Source organism: Solea senegalensis, linkage group LG10 (genome assembly GCF_019176455.1).
Source record: "Solea senegalensis isolate Sse05_10M linkage group LG10, IFAPA_SoseM_1, whole genome shotgun sequence".
NCBI classification, from domain to species: domain Eukaryota; kingdom Metazoa; phylum Chordata; class Actinopteri; order Pleuronectiformes; family Soleidae; genus Solea; species Solea senegalensis.
Window position 1 is genome coordinate 10,212,346 of NC_058030.1, and position 12,509 is coordinate 10,224,854.

General features: G+C 41.7%; 1 long non-coding RNA gene across 7 annotated transcripts in view; it reads right to left on the reverse strand.

Moving 5' to 3' along the window:
* Nucleotides 1–5,290: 5,290 nt before the first annotated feature.
* Nucleotides 5,291–12,509, reverse strand: part of LOC122776048 — a 32,503-nt gene continuing 25,284 nt past the window's right edge. For 6 of the 7 annotated variants that reach the window (XR_006361160.1, XR_006361158.1, XR_006361159.1 and 3 more), the window contains one exon: nt 5,291–7,187. This is a non-coding gene — a long non-coding RNA (uncharacterized LOC122776048). The remainder of the gene's footprint in view (nt 7,188–12,509) is intronic. The other variant, XR_006361161.1, reaches the window with a different exon arrangement.

Consider the following 12,509-nt stretch of genomic DNA (forward strand, 5'->3'; position numbering starts at 1 on the left):
CATTGAGTGAGAAGTTGACTTCCATTCAAACAGAGTTCTTTCTAGAACCAGCAAAGTTGCTATTTATAGTTGTAGTTAGCTTCAGGTCTTTTATAAGAGGTCTATGGGAGGCTGCCATTTTGCATGACCATGTTTCTGTTGCAGCTGGGAACAGACAACCCTTATGTTATTCTAAGACCCTCAAAATTCAGTTCCATGGCACTTGGGAAAATGAGTGGTGAGTGGAGGAGTCCTCAGTTTGTTGCAGTCTTCAACCTCACCATTAGATGTCACTAATTCTTACACAGTGGACTTTCAATGCAAATATCCGATCAACATAAATACTGTTTGGTGAGACAAGGTAATGCTGGTAATGCCAATAATGCTTTAAACAGATAAAGACTGAATGGATAATGTAACAAGTTACTAAATTTAAATGCACATGTATTCAATATGCCGACAGTTAACAGCAAAAATGTTGTACATTTAGTTTCAGACAGAGACCTTCAATATAAAAACAACTTATGAGCTCAATGAAATGAAAAGAAGAATATATTTAATGTTGTTATAATGTAAAATGTCATGCATACTTCAAATAGCAGCACGATTGAATAAAAAAGAATGAAATCACACTACAGCTGAAGAGATTATTGTATTCCACACCATCATGAGGCCAAATTGTTAGAGTTTATGCTCAAACATTTGCAATAAAATGCTCGATAATGAAATGTTTTCCCAGTTCAAGACTTGTGTGTGTGTGTGTGTGTGTGTGTGTGTGGTTCACCTAATGGGAACTTGTCTTCCATATATGGGGCCTACATTACTACAAGACATGTTTTAAGGTTAGGATGAGGTTAGGGTTAGGTTATGTTTAGGGCCAAGAGTTAGGATTAGGCCAGTAGTAATTAAGGTCAGAGTAAGTCTCCATAAAATGAATGTAAGTCAATGCAATGTCCTCTGAAGTCCCGAAACCAGACTGTGTGTGTGTGTGTGTGTGTGTGTGTGTGTGTATGTGTGACCCCATGTGTCAATTGCTTCGCTCTCTGCTCTCTTGTTACTTCATCCAGTTCGCATCACATTCTCGCCATGTCTTTGGCAAAGCAGTGGGGGCGTCACACTAACTCTTGGCCTGGAAGTAGTGTTGGCTGTTTTAAGGCCTGTGGCACCACAACAGAACTGTCCAAACCTGCACGTACTCACAGGACTGAGGACTCATATACCCCATGCCTTCGAAACTCTTGCTAAAATACTCACAGTATGCCAAAATAGTATCATTCATACCTATGGCTTATAAGTGGTCTATCTAAAGTCTTAACTTGCAAGTAACCATTAACTGTAGCTTTGAAGAGTCCAAAGTACAATCTCAGCCTTCTGAACCGTGTGAACCTTGAGCCTTGTGAACTTGTTAAAATGAATCAGATACACAACAAGGTGTATAATAGTTTCGGATTTTTCATTCATTTTGAGTTCGTTTTGGTTTGCTAGTTTTTATTTTTTGTAAATGCTTAGTTTTTGTTCAGTTTTTATTAGTTTTAGTGTTAGTTTGAGTTTTTTGTTATATGGAGTATTTTCCAGATACAAGACTAAAAAAGGTCATAATAAGTGTTGTTGTTGTTGTGTAATAAAAGATTCGGGTTTATGAGGACCGTTGAACCACCATCCCTGAATTAAACAGTCTACAAGAAAGTAAACAACATGTCTCATCATAGTGCTGAGATTGGATGCAGTTAGTGTGCAGTTGGGTAAAAATAGACTAAAGAAACACATAAACATAAATAATAATAACAAATAACCCTCAGTGCATGTATGTTTGGCAAATAATTATATCTAATAAGCACATCACCTCAATCTGCAATATTTCAAATACAATCAGGGGAGGAAAAAAGTACAATGTTTGGTGCAGTTTAAATGTAGAGTGGCACAAAATGAGTCGTAAAGTAAAGTTAAAAAATGGATAATGGATGGATTTGTAATGGATTTGTGAGGATCAGGTACACAGAAGCTCCATAATGAATATAAAAGAAGTAACAGACTCTCCAGTACATGAACGAACCCTCACCCACAGATGTCAGACGCAGTGCACCGATTGTCCCCACAGCATGGACATGGAGAAACATTAGAAGTTATGGCTTGCTGCAACACGGCTCCTGAGACCAGGCACAGTAATGAGCTACAGTCAAGGCTTTCTGTCTGGGCAACAGCTGGATCCCCAGTCAAGGTGAAACTCTGAATGCTTTCCACATCTAGATATTAAAATCACAACTGCCCTGCACACTTACAACATGTCTGTCCCTTGTTGTAATAAAACAGACTATGAAGAAACAGAAACTTGATAAAGTGGTTTATGATTATGAAAGGAAGAGCACAGTTTAGGGGAGGACACTGCTCCATCATGAAATCCATCCATCCATCTTTTACCACTTCATCCTCCACATGAGAGTCACAGGGGGTGCCAGTCTCAGCTGACATTGGGCGATAGGCGGGGTACACCCTGGACAGATTAGACAAACAACCACCCACTCCCACACTCATGCTCAATTACGTGTGTCCAATATACATAATCCCCATATTTTATGTTTTTGGACTGTGGGAGGAAACTGGACCCCACACACACACACACACAGGGGGAACATGCAAACTCTGCAGAATGGCCGTTGTTCCCGTCTGGGTCACAAACCTGACCACTACACCACCCGTGTAGCCCCATCGTGAAATCCTTTTTTATTTTTTTAACTTATATACAGTGAGATTCAAATACACTTCGGAGTACATAAAGCGATGTGAATGCAAATCTGTTTTAGTCCAGTATTCATATCATATTTAAGTGTGTCGCACTGAACCACTCAAGTACAGTAAGTGGGCCTCAGCAGAGATCCAACGGCACGAAGATCTCTGCTGCCACCTGCTGCTCAAAACGTGCAGTAGTGGTGCAGCACTATACAACAGAAACTACCCTGAACCAAAAACCGCTTAGTTTAATATTTTAATATAACAAAATAAACGTCTGAAATTCGTAATTAATAATGTGAAAAAAAAACCGTTTTGTTTGTTGTGGATTGTGTACTTCCACAACAAACACGACGTTTGATAAAAGTCAAGGACATTTTTCACTCTTCCGCAACCACAACCAAGATTTATCATTTAAAAAAATTAATCAGTAGGTCACTAGTAGTAACTACAGTAAAACGATGCAGAAGAGAATGACATTTGGTAAAATACTACAAAGAATAGTAACACAATTATCCACTAGGTGGCACTTTTTCCACAGCAATGACTGTCAATAAGACCTGGGACCTACTGTTTTGAATTTTTGCTGTTGATTATAAAAATAGCTTGTTTAGCCAGCATGTACAGACACATCTAAATATGAACATGGACTAATTATTACTGTTAAAGAAACAAGTCATTTTATCTTGTTATCACTATGACACATTATTCACACCAGTGAATCTCCTCCTGTTGTCACGGTGCCTTGGGCCATACTTTGCTTTTGTTTTCATGTCACTTATTACTTTTGTTTCCCCTGTGCAGCAGGTTATCTGGAGGGCGGAGCCTGAGTCATTGCTGCGGCTGGAAAAAAAAAACCTGGCATTGTTGTGTTCATTCATTCATTCATTCATCATCTACTGCTTTACCCTCCACATGAGGGTTGTAGGGCTGCTGGTGCCAATCCCAGCTGACATAGGGCGAAAGACAGACAGGGTCACACCCTGGACATGTCCCCAGTCCATCACAGGGCCTGGTTTGTTCCAGCTCATTATAAATGGCCTTCTCTGACTCTCTGTAGCACAGCATGGTTTTTGATGATGCACACTTAACAGCTCTCATATGTGCCACAAACCCATGCACCCACATTCACCAATGATTTTACTGATGATCAAATTGCATCTTTTCTTTTCTTTTCTTTTCACTTGCTCCTATCGTGGCATTAAGCTGGGTTTTGAAACTGCAGGCATTAGTGTTTTACATTTTAGTGAATGCACTCACTGGTCTATTTAAGAGGCCTGCTCGCATACAGCCTTCAGTCCTCTCCACTTACATTCGATCAATAATACTATTCCATTTTACAGCTATTACATCATACAAGGCTTATAAGAGCCGCTGAGAGTCTTACTCTTATGAAAGTCCACCAAGTGTTGATAAAACAACAGCGTATTATTGAATTCTGACTCACATGTTTCAGATTCGGTCTCAAGAGCTTGTCATTAGTTCCTCATTACATGGGAAACAAATATCCTGGGGTGAATGTCAAAGCTATTTGCAATGTGTTTTTCTGGGTGAAGCAGCAAGATGGGAGATGAAGGATGGAGGATAGCCTTTAGAGATGCAACCCCAGAGACAGGATGCACACAGATCCATTGTCTCATTAGGCTTAGTATTCAGCTCACTTTGCTCTATTGCAGAGGCCAAGGCTCAAATCAGTTCAATATGGTGGCTGGCAGGGGACAGCTACAGAGTGGGTGTAGCCCACATATAAATACTCCCAACACGGTCTGGACACACGGGACACAGTACACTGTTGAGAATTTTTCCCACGCTGCAGTGTTACAGTTCTGATCAACAGATGTACTGTCATATTATCTTTCTTATTGTAACAGAAAAGTTAGGGAAGGAGACAACGGCGAGCAAAGCAAAGTAAAACTCGTGTGCGAACTGAGAGAGTGTTAAATATGTGTCTGTACGCGTAGAATAAATGCATGTTAATAAACAATTACCTCTGTCATCAGTCGATCACTGATAATGTGACTGTGGAGTGAAGAGACCGGGGTGAGTGAGGGCTCCGGCTTTGAATAACACCCCCAGTGTGACCTTGATATGAGATACAGGCTGCAGTCTTAGACAGTCAGGCATCTGTGATGCCCAAGTTGGCCTGATACCGGCTAGTGTTCACCTCAACATCTATGTGTGTGTGTGTGCACGTGGGTGTGTGCAAATATATTTATGTGCACTCTTGGCCAAGAGAGCAAGAGAGTACTGTAACCATCATCTGTTGCCATATGAATCACGCTGTAGCCCAGGAGGTGAGACTCTGCCATGCTCTTCTTTCCATCTGCTCTGCTCTTGGGCTTCATTACTCGTCTGGGCTGCTGGCTGATCCCAGAAATGGGCGAGGGGCTTGTCCATATATGTAATTCCAGTATTTTCCGAACCAACAGTGCAAGTACAATAATGTTGATGATGAAGGATTCATGACAATATGCTAATACATGCTCTTGGTCGTTGTATAGTGTAAGTAACATTAGCAGCCCAATGACAATACTTTGGAGCCAATTTTGCACTCTCAGAACAAAATAACAAGGACAAACTGATGTATTATCAATTTATTTTTTTATTTTTGCTCAAAGCAGAAATGTAAAAAAATTTCTGAAATTCCAGAGAACAAACCTTATCTGCTGGTTCTGTCTGCTGGGCTATGAATGATTGTTAAATTTTACACTCCAGGTAAGAAATGACTTGATGACTTGGGGCTTGGACATCAGACCTGCTTTACTTTATTGACGTAAAGCAGGTAAGTCCTGTTAATCTTTGTTTTTTTTTTAAACATATATACTTGTTGTACATGTTGCCACATTGACACTCCCTGTTGTCTGTCTGGTGAAGTATTGCTGCCCTTCAGGGAAGGCAGTAGGTTGTATAGTTATCTCCTGATTGGGCAAAATCACTACCCTGAAACCACACAACCTACTACCTCACCCCGTACGAACATCAGAGAGCTCCTTCTGGCTATAAAGCTTTGTCGGGATGTATAATTCTACGTCGTAAAAGAGTTACTATTATTATGGTAAAAAAAATAAAAGAAATGCATGATAAATACACCTATATACATTTTGACAATAAAAATACTGCAAGAAATAAAATAAATAAGGAATAACAACATAAAGAGTGACAATTAGGTAAAACAGACAAAGTGATTTAATAAGATATGAGTTGACTGTTGCACGGAAACAAACAGAACCAGCAAAAGACTATACCTGAATCATTATTCAATATTGTCTTAGGACAAAATATGAAAATCATGGGATAGAAATCAACATTATTTACAACAATACTGACCAACCTACCGTTATCATTTTTTATTAGGTCTGAAGCAGTCAGTGTGGGTCATTCCACTGATGATTCCCGATCCAAAAGCTCCAAAAAAGGCATCTGACGACATTACAGCCACTTCAGGAAAGACAGTAAGTTGTATAGTTATCTGACAGGAAGGGTATGACCCTAAAACTATACAACCTACTACCTCACCCCAAAGGACAGTGTTTAAAAACAAACTCCTTTCGGGTCTCTGTCTTCATGCCGGCAATGTGCTTTGACACACCTCACTGACTATGACACAGCAGTTAAGATTCACAGAAACACAAATACACATGCCACTCTCCTCTGGGACACCTCACTGGTGTGACAGCAATCTTTGAGTTCAAAAGACAACGTGATGACTGGGTCATCCAGTTCATGGCTTTGAGCTGAATAGGAATTCAAATTATTCAGCAAGGTGCATATGTACCAAGCAAATTTCATAGCCAAGGTATTTGCATATTCAAATACACGCAGAATGTAACTCAAAAGGGCAATGTGACCTTTAAAATTGAGGATTTTACTGAAAATAGTTTCTTTGAACATTTAATACTGGTCTGCATCAAGTCGGTGTGTTATCAATGCTGAAAGATGGTGGTGAAATGAGCTTTTCACCATGTGACAGCATTGTTACACAGCCTGAAGGTTGGGATCTCACATAACAAGTAATGATTCTGTGAGATAATCTCTCTCTTGTTTAACGTTAGCTTGAAACGCTTCGCCAACATTTACAATGCAAACACGCGACAAGCAGAGAGTCAACAGCCAGAAACCTTTTGGAACTGAGCATTATACACACAACGACATACAATCATAAAAGAAGACGGCTTTTATTTCAGGTAACACGTGTCCACTTTCTTTCTCAGGATTTTTTTCCCCCTGTGTTTCAGAGAAAAGAGTGTTAACATTTGTGACCAATGTTGAGAGTGGGCGAGCTTGAGCGAGCTCATATCCTGGCCCACATGTGTGGAGCAGAGGGCCGCAGCTGCTGCTGCTGCTGCTGCTGCTGCTGCTGCTGCTGCCTCTGTTAATGTTTCTCACCTGCTCAGCAACACACAGCAAAGGAGGGGGAGGCACAGTGGCCTATCACCTCCTTCCTCCATCCTGGTTTCAGCAGCATGTCAGGTAGCCTCCACCTGAAAATCCCCACGAGAGAGAAAAATCTGTTACCACTGCACGAGAGGAAATGAGAAAGGCTTCAGCACTACAACTTTAAGATTGGATTTCGGTGGCATCAGCTGCCAACGCCCCAGTGGATGACACTTAAGTAAGAGTGTCTTTTACGTCTCTGGTGAAAACATTTTATTTGTGTACACACTTCAGGTGATTTTTACAGCACATGCTTGCACACGATTCGGTGCGGCTCATACATGTTGTGTTCTTTGAGAGCACCTAAACTGTCATGTGTGTTAAACTGAAACTAAGTCACATCAAGGCTGTAATAACTTTGAAAGCACAATGTCTTGAGCCGAGCGGCCCCATTGTGTCTGCTCAGTGGTGAGTCTAAGGCTCTCTGCATTATTCAGCGCTGCCTTACTTACACCACAGAACTGGATGAATGGATTTTAAATATGCACTAACACACACTCGTGCAGTAATGACTGTATATACAGGGACTTAATTAAACCTCGAAAATAGTTGATTTCAAGCTCAGTTGGATGAATCGAAAAACAGAATCAACAGACATCCAGAAAATGACATTTTATTACATCAATTAGAACTAGGAGCTTTAGATTGCTACTATACATACTTCAGATTAGAGAAACTGGGAGTAACTGTCTGCTCTGCTCTGTGTGGAAGGAGCATTGATGTGACGGTCTATTCTCACTGTGCACCTCTGCAAAAAGCTCGACGGTGTGGACCCAGACTTCATAAGGTAAGGTCACGCACGCTGTCCTCTCAGTCTGCTGACTGGACATACTTCCATCTAATATAGTCGATGACTCTGGGATCCTGACCAACAAAGAGCATGTCCAAGAAAGCTATTGCTTTCAATTGAAGCCAGCTGCTATCAACCGGTGAGAGGGAAATATTCACACTCGCACACAACAGCGTTATGCGCACTTGTTTAGGGCTCTCTACACAGTTACGCAATACAATCTAATAACACCTCCTTTACTAAAAGCTTGGCCACGTGAACATTCAGCCCTCTTAAAAGGGTGCAAAGTCAGCAAGTGCTTCTTCACTTGAAAGCATCCTTAGCATAGCCTTCGTAACTGATAGGCTGCTTGAAACTCCCACCTCCATTAACTGTGCAGAGGGTTCGAGGCGCCAAGACCTTCTTACTTCAGTTCATTTCTAGTAACGCCACACAAACACAAGCACGCAATCGCATAAACAAATGCACACGAGCCAAAAAGTACAGTTTTGAAAAAGGATGTACATCGTCGCATTTTCATACAAAAGACACTTGCATTCAGTCACACTTCACACTAAGTGCCACAGCGCCCATCAATCAATACCAAAGAGTCACAGCAGTGATGGTTGGATTAACTGAAGTGCTGCAACCTTGTAAAACGATCTCCTGGTGGTCTATGGTCAGTCAGTGCAGCAGGTATTTCAGAAAGAGCAACGAGACATTTCTATTTCTATTTCTATTCATACATCAAGCTATTATATAATGACATGCTGGCCATATTTTTGTGTTGCAGGGTTTCTTTATTAGATTTTATTTTCCAATTATGTGTTTGATAAAATCTCCCTTCTGTGTGTCCTGGCATGAATCCTGAGGCAAAATGTTGAAAATAGCTATAAAATTCTAATTTCACAAACTCTTTTACTGCACACCTACAGTGAACTCCATTCATTTTATAAATGTGTCAGAAATGTCTACATTTTTAACTCATCATGGACTCACGATTTTGCCAAATTGCATTATGGGGATTTTCAAACCACTCTTCAAGTGTGATTTATGGGGTTTGTATTGATACAATTAATTGATCTATAAAATGTGTTTTTTTTATAGTTTTAACCTTCGACTTTTTTGTTCTACAACATAATACGATAGCTCACGGTTGAGTTTTGTAAGTATGTGCTCGTCGGTCTTTGTGTTTGTACACAGGCTGCTTCGCTTATATCAGGTTATGTGGTGTAGGTGTAGCTACAAGTACAGTAGATGCACACACTTATATGTAAAAGAGCTAGAAGAGGTGTCTGGGCACGGACAGGGGGGGATCAAGACAGACACAGTGGAGCATTTATAAAAGGGAAGCATGGCTTCTGTGCCCCCTCAGTGTAGCACAGCAGGCATGACCCATCTATTTATACCAGGCCACTGGGAGGCAGCGGGAGGAGGAGGAGGAGGGCAGCAGAGGGGGAAGAGGAGAAGCTGCACGGGCAGGTCCAGTTACACATGCCAGGGGGAATGGCTGGGGCAAGCCACAGGGGGATTCTGCTCAGTCAGACAGACTGACCTCCCTGTCACCTCTGCATGAGGCAGATATTGAGCTTGCAAACCTTGTGCATGTGTGTCTTCACGGGCTGAAAGAAGAGCTAATTTATGGGTATGCATAAAATATAGTTTGAATGCATTTCATCGACGTGTGCGCGCGGAGCGACCTGTAAGCTCAATGCACACACTTGTGCATATGTGGTGTGCGGATCGACATGTGTATACATGTCTTCTGGAGTGTGCATGCACTCACGCCTATGTGCATAATATGTGTGTCTGCTTGTCAGGCTGTGAGATGTACCGGACCCAGTGAACCCCAAACCCCCCTGGGCCCCCCCAACCCCCCCAGCAGAGCCATAAACATGCCAGGTGAAGCGGGCTGGATTAGGCAGCATTAGCTGTTCTCAGTGCGGCCCCCTGGCCCCATCCTAAGAGGTAAAAAACGACCCCAATCATTGTAATGACAGGGCACGCAGCAGGGGTCGCCCAGACCACTCAGCCCAAACTTGCCAGCTGCTTCTCATCTCTCACACAGTGTACAGTCAAATGCACAACGTACACACACACACACACACACACGTGCGCGCACGCACACAGACACGGTCTGGATGCACAGCAGGGCTCGGGCTTGTAGAATGGTCTACAGTACATGACACATGAATGGTTCACAGGTGTCTGGGACATCTGCACTTAATATCATGACACCTGAAACAGGACACATTAAAACAGTTTTCATATTTATTCTCAGTGCAGGTAGTGAAAAACAAGGACACTAATTCAACATTACTCACAAGATATTTCTATATCAATGTATATTTATATATAATTTGTATTCTTGCCTTTACCTTTGAAATATCAATTCGCTGTGCACGCTAGAAAAGATTCCCATCTTGTAACCACGTGGAAAATCATTCTTGATATAATTTATACAGTGGAACCAGCGTACACCACACTGGTTCTACTTTTAGGTTACAAGATCAATAGCCTTGTTGCGAAGGCTGTGAAATCCAAGGACACGAGAATACTTAAATGTAAATTGTGGTCATGCAATTACAAGATTTTCTTTAGCTGGACTACATAGTTTACACCAGCTCAAGGGTTCCAGGGTGATGATGTGTATTGGGATATGATGTTATTTGATGTTATGTGTGATATTTTACCTACAGTGCACTATTTCAATATACATCTCATACAAAAAAAAGCATCTCCACATGCTAGTGGGAGTTGGTGTAACATGCACAAGCCTTGTGTCTGCTGGCAATCTGTAGGCCCTCTGTCTATTGGAAGTGTGAAGTTCTGACACCCAGCTCTGCTCTGTCCTGCCTGCAGGGCCCCTTTCAACTTGGGTAGTGCCCCAATGAACTGCATCTGTCGCCAGCTATATTTAGAGGGTGGGACAAATACCTTTCTCCCTGGATATGAACTTCAGCTGACAGACAGAGAGCCTGAATAGACAGACATGGATCTGTACAGTTTGTAACCTTGAAGAACTTGTTACCCCCCAGGCTACAGCTGGCTGTAGTCAGATGGAGTACAGTGGTTAGCAGTTACAGCTGAAAGCTAAGGCTGTAAATACAGCCACAGTTAACCACAGTTAGCAGTGAAAAGCTTGGTTTGGCAACAGCTATTAGCACAAGTTCGTACAGTTCCAGAACGGCTGCCAGGACAAAGTAGAATATTCAGTAATAGATGTTGATAAAGAAATGTAATACTTTTCCCCTCTGTGATTGATTGGAGAATAATGAATATATTTGTGTGGTTTTGAATCACCTTCAATCCAGCGTTGCTGCCTATGAGCATTTGTGTGTTTGGCAGTGCCAGCGAGGCAGCGAGTATGTGATACATGACCATGTTGCATGGCCATCTGCTCTATATAACCATAAACAAATGCAGGCAGGCCAGCTTCACGGTATCATTTCCAAAAAGGTCTGGGTGAATGTATTCATGTTTTGGTCTATGGATAGATGTTTCAGAGATATACTCTAGAAACAGGCCACAGTCATGCAATAGCATTTATAATTCACAAACACAATATGGAGGCTGCTTTCTCCCATATGACTTATAACACATGCTCAGATGAGGAAGTGGGGAGCCAAAGGGGACAGAGTGCTTTCTGTACTGTAAGCTACGCCAATGACTGTCCGTCCCTCTGTCTGTCTGTCGCAATGAGCGCTTGACTGTGACAAGCCTAAATAGGGCAGGTTTTACTGCTGCAGGGACCTCTGCTATATTTTGCACATAGAATCTAAATGAGTGACGTGCCACCAAAGATACACACCGATGAAGTCGAGGAGTTTTTACAGCATCACTTCTGACAATAAACGCACTACAGTACTGTTATTAAACACTAAATGGACTGCATTCATATAGTATTTCTCCAGTCTAAAGGGCCACTCAAAGCACTTTACACCACAACTCATATTCACCTATTCACACACATATATTCATACAGTGCATCTATATATAGCTGCGCTCCATTACTCATACAGTACATTCACCCACAGCTAGCACAGCCAGACACAATTTGAGGTTCAGATTGGTAAAAACAACCTGCTCCTCCTCCGCCACCAACAAATATACATAAAACGTAAACGGTGTATACTGACCTAATATGAGCTAAAAACTCAAAGTGATTTTGATTCCGGGGCCACATACAGCACAATTTCATCTCAATAGGGCCGCACTAGTGAAATACTCCAAATTGTTCTGTTTGTTTTACATTTAATGTAACATCTGCTTACAAAACAATTTATGAACAACCTGAAATTCTAATGATAATGTGAAATTTTTAACGAATTCATCCAGCAGGCCGGATTGCACCCTCTGGTGGTCCGGTTCTGGCCCACGGGCCGCACATTTGACACCCCTGCTTTCGATAATTATGTGACTTAGTTTTGCAGAGGTCAAAACTTTGCCCATGCACCCTGGCTTTAATGTACTACAAGCAGGCAGGTTGTATTTCTACAGTATTTCTAAGTGGGCTGGGGAGTCTGGGTAGTAGAAGGGGGTGGTGCAGCTGTGGGATATGCCAACACATTTATCCCACTGGAAAAGAAAAGTTTATGGC